General features: G+C 46.4%; 1 pseudogene; it reads right to left on the reverse strand.

The window, feature by feature from the left end:
* Window positions 1–3,989: 3,989 nt before the first annotated feature.
* On the reverse strand, window positions 3,990–4,095 carry LOC116858972 (annotated as a pseudogene).
* Window positions 4,096–4,725: the final 630 nt, after the last annotated feature.

The following is a 4,725-nucleotide window of genomic DNA, read 5'->3' on the forward strand; positions in this document are numbered from 1 at the left end:
CATAGTGGGTTGGAGGCAGACAGGGGGCAGGGTGGAAGAGACTGTGTTCCCATGATTCCCCTTGCGGGGCGGCGATGGGAACATTGAGACTGGAGAGAAGCAATGCTGGAGATGGTGTGGTGGAAATAACGTCATAGTCAGCTCTTGACTTTCAATTTCATCCTTGGTCTGGTGGTGACAGGCTGCAGCCCTACAAAGACCAGACTGAATATAAGTGCTAGTCCTGGCTTATCTTCCTACGTCCTCTGGAGAGCTCCGATCTTGGGTCTCCCAAAATTGTAACTGCTGTAGGCAGATCTAGCTCTTCTCACCTCAAAACCTCCTAATGGCCAAGGGAAATCTCTGTCTGATGACAGATCAGACAAGAGAGGATGGAGATGTGGGTCCAGGACTCAGACTGTTATAGACTGGCTGACAGATGAGATAGGGAGGGGGCATGTGCCTCAAGTTGCCCAGGGTTTTGGATTTCAAACCTCATCTGGACTTGGATACCAGTAGCCCCCCTGTGGCTGAATGATATGGGATGAAGGAGGGGGTGGAAAGGTATACAAGGTGTGGGTGCCAGGCTTTGGACTGAAGCAGCAGGACCTCGGGAAGGTCACGCAGCTTCTTGGGCCTTCACGTCTCCATCTCCGTAAAGAAGAATGTAGAAGCTGGAACATGTACCAGTTCCCAAGTAATAGCGTAGGGAAGCATTTCCTAGAGTTGTGCCCTGAGCGAAAAACACTCACTGTCCCTACACCCAAGTTCTCTTGTTTTCAATACAAAGTGCTTTTAATCTCATTGGGTTGGCTCTTGGGAGCCACTGTGTGTTCAAGCATCTTGAAAACCCTTAGGTAGTAATAATACTGTAGCCTGATACACTATAGTGAATAAATGCTGTCATATCCATGATTTCATTTAATATGTTTGTCCGTTCGTATGTCTATTACTATGTATTATTATGTATATCGGCTATATAATAATGGAGAATACTACATGTAATATATATCAAATATATTTATAATTTGTCACTATATATAATAATAGTATATGTGTCTATATACTATATTATGCATATATGCTGGCGTGAGATTCTAATATGCTCCAATGCATACTCAGAGGCTCCTTTGATCACTCAGAGAAAATGACAAAGCTCCCAAGTCCTCCTCCATCAGTGCACGCCACCCCATCACTTTCCTCATACGTCTCCTTGCTTCTCCTCTTTTATTCTGCTCCAGCTGCACTGGCCTCTTGACCTTCCTCAGACATGTTAGGCTTGTTCTCACTCGCTGAGTCTGATGCTTGCTTCACCTCCAAGTCCTGGCCCCAACCACCTTCTCATGGAACCCCTCTCCAGTCCCCCTTATTGCAACCTTCTCCCTCACTCTTTATCCCTGTTCCTCTGCTTTATTTCTCTCTGCCACTGACATATTATATTGATCATGTATTTATTTGTTCGTCACCTTCCCCCTCTCCCCATCAGTAACAGATAAGTGGCATGAGGGCAGGGAGTGCTCGTCAGTCTCACTCACTTTTGTGTTCTCCATGCCTAGAAGAGTGCTTTGGTGCATAGGAGGAGCTCAGTAAACATTTGGGCTTGCATGAGGGTTTGATGAAATGAATGGTAACAGTAAGGATAACAATGACTTTATTGTAACCGAGTGGTGCTAGGCACTGGACACACAGCAGTTAACAAGACAAACACTGGGCCAAAGTCTCAGCTGTGAATGCCCCTCATTGGTTCCTGGCAGCTGTTGCTAGAAGCAGAAACTCCATAGCCCTTCACTTTTTACCTGAGAAGCCTGCCTGCCCAAATCCTTCTTTGTTCCAGGCATCTGAGGATGCTTGGAGGAAAATCTAGGTGGAAGTTGGGCTCAGGTCCTGGCCATGGTCAATGAGAGGTATATAGGGAGCTGCCTCCCCTAGGTTCCAAGGGCGGGGGCGGGGGCAGACAGCCAGACCAACCTCCTACTCTTTGGCATTCAGCCCTGACACCAAGGGCTCCAAATCTCTGGGCAAAGGTCACAGCACCTGCTGCCCACGGGACATGTGACCAGAGCGCTGCTGAGTTGGAACAAGCCACACAATCAGGTCATTGTGCTAAACATGCAGGTCCCCTTGCCAAGACACACCCCATTCCATCCCTGCCAGGCCTTTCTGGGGCCCTGATTTACAGGGGCTCCAAACTGGGGAGGGTGTTGTCTCAAAGGTCTAAGGGAAGGAGGGTCTCTTCTGGGAGACCCGTTTGCTCTGGTCTGGTCCGAGAGCCAGGAAGAAGTATTTAAGTGACAAGCATGCAGTAAGCCCATTTGGGTTTTAGACCCCACGAAGAATTGCAGACACTGGCAACATCACTACTGTTTGACTCTTGGCGACACTTTGACTTTAACCATTGTCTTCCAACATTTGCTTTGGGTGGTGAAAACTGTTGATCACTACTTTGATATTTTAGAAATCCCCAAAGGTTTTCCTCCTGTCATGACCGGGTCCAGGGAGTCCCATGAAGTCCTCTCTTAGAAGGAGATCTTCTTTCGCAGAACCTGAGCACTCCACAAGACAAGGATTTGGGGCTATTGAACTGTGGGTGAAACTGCCAGACTAAAAAATATGGTGGGGAAAGTTTCTGGAGAGCCAGACCAAGCTGTCAGAGAGTACATCCCAGTTTCTCTGCTTTTAAGCTGCATGGTCTTAGGCAAGATACTTAACCTCCCTTAGACTTAAGTTCCTCACTTATAAAATGGGGATGATAATGCTTGTCATATATGATTGTAGATGATCTTAAGCAAAATGAGGTCTGTAAAATTTTGGCCTGTACCACAAGAATGTGTTTGTTACTGTCACTGGAGTAGTGAGGAGCTGGACAAGGCTTAGCACCTTCTGCGCACTCAGTCGAAGCTTACAGGTAGGTGTTACTCCACAGGCCATTCAGTAACTATAGGAGAGTCCACCAAGCGTGGGCCATTTACTTTTTTCCTTACAGGTGACCCTAATGGAGATGACACGATGTGGTAGCTTTCAGCTGGGTTGACACAAAAACCTTGATTTTTAACAGACAGGAGAATAAGGAATTTCCTTACTACACTGCAAGATTCTTGAGCACCCAGTGTGTAGAGAGTAAAACAGAGGTGAATTTGCATTTGATCTTAGCCAAAAGTCTGAGAAGGGATAAGAGGTGAATTGGAGTCAGGGAGCTTGAGGTAAACCAGGACGACCGTGGGTCCGAGGTACTCCCTATGGGTTCAGAGGTCCCAGTTCTGCTTTGCTCCAGTTATCAGCACACCTTTCTATGAAGAAAGAGGGAAAGACAATAAACAGGACTCACCCTTTGCCATGTTACTTTGTGGGAAGATATTGTTCTATGGGCTGGGGTCCAGGCGCCTGAGGGTCCCTTGGCCATAACCCTTGCTCTTGAGGCCCAGCAGGTGATTTTTGCATTCCAAATTTTATCTCTCCAGAGGAACACTCCCCTTTCCTCACCGCCCCCCCCCCAAATATGAAGGAAGGTCTGGGCAAGGGAGGAGGAGCATTACAATTATTAGAGGTAATTTTTTTGGCATATGCATGTCCATTCTCCCACATCATTTGAAGAATAGACTCCCTTTTGCCCCACTGAACTACTTTTGCCCTTTTGTCAAAAATCCGCTGGACATACTTGTATGACTCCATTTTTTATTTCTCAAGACACACTAATCTATGTATCTCTCCATCTACCAATACTATACTGTCTTCATTACTGTAGCTTCATAGTAATTCTTAAAATCAAGTAATGGGAATCCTACAACTTTTTTCTTTATACAAAATTATTTTGACTATTCAAGTTTTCTTTGCCTTCCCATATAAATCTTACTTTTAGTTTTACGATTCATTTAACAGCAAGTGGTAATCATCAAACTGGTCATGGTTATCCTCAAGTTATTACCCTAGCTGTGTTGTCATTTCTCAGGGTTGATCAGATAACCTAGGGTCAGACTTTCCTCACATAAGATGAATCATATGAATCAGAATCGGTTTGTCACCAGCATTTATAAAACCAGAGGAAGAAAAAGAACTAGGTCTGGGAGCACGTGCATGGTCTTAATATAGGAAATCTTTAGCCTGGAAGGAGCATTACAATTATTGAGCACCTACTTTGCAAGCACCAAGAAGGTGGTAGACGCTGTCCAAGGTGCTGCCCATATGCCATGTCCGCTATTCTGGGAGCTCTTATTCCAAAAGAAAAGGGTCCCGAGACCTTGAATTTTGGAGTTGGATAGGCTTGGAGTCTCTGCTTTACCAATCAGTGGAGCGCCTTAACAAGTGACTTGGCCTCAATTACCTCCCCTGTGAGATGGGGCTAATTAGAACACCTGTGTTTTGAGGGTTGTTGAAGATTAACTGAGATGAGAGAAGTAAAGCACATGACACAAGGCTTGCTAAGCGCTTTGAAGCTTTTAGGGGTGATGATGATAATAAAATAGCACGGGCTCTGAAAGGCTTCCCCAGATGTTATCCTTGGCCTCAGGGCTACCTGGAATTTCCGGCTACGCAGCAGAGAGGTCCCGAGGCTGGCAGTTCTGGGAGTACAACTCTATTTCCCACTTGCCTGGTCCTTTGGGGCCATTTATTTCCTCGAGACAATTTTGATTCTGGGGTCTGAGAGTTGGTCCCAGGGCGCTGGGCCAGCGGCGCAATGTCAGAGCTATTCCAAAGGACAGAAAGGCCCCTCTTCTCCAGGCGCCCTCCTCGGCGCGGGGAGGTGGGCGG

This window comes from Lontra canadensis, unplaced genomic scaffold, assembly GCF_010015895.1.
Source record: "Lontra canadensis isolate GAN:19392208 unplaced genomic scaffold, GSC_riverotter_1.0 scaffold144, whole genome shotgun sequence".
NCBI lineage: Eukaryota > Metazoa > Chordata > Mammalia > Carnivora > Mustelidae > Lontra > Lontra canadensis.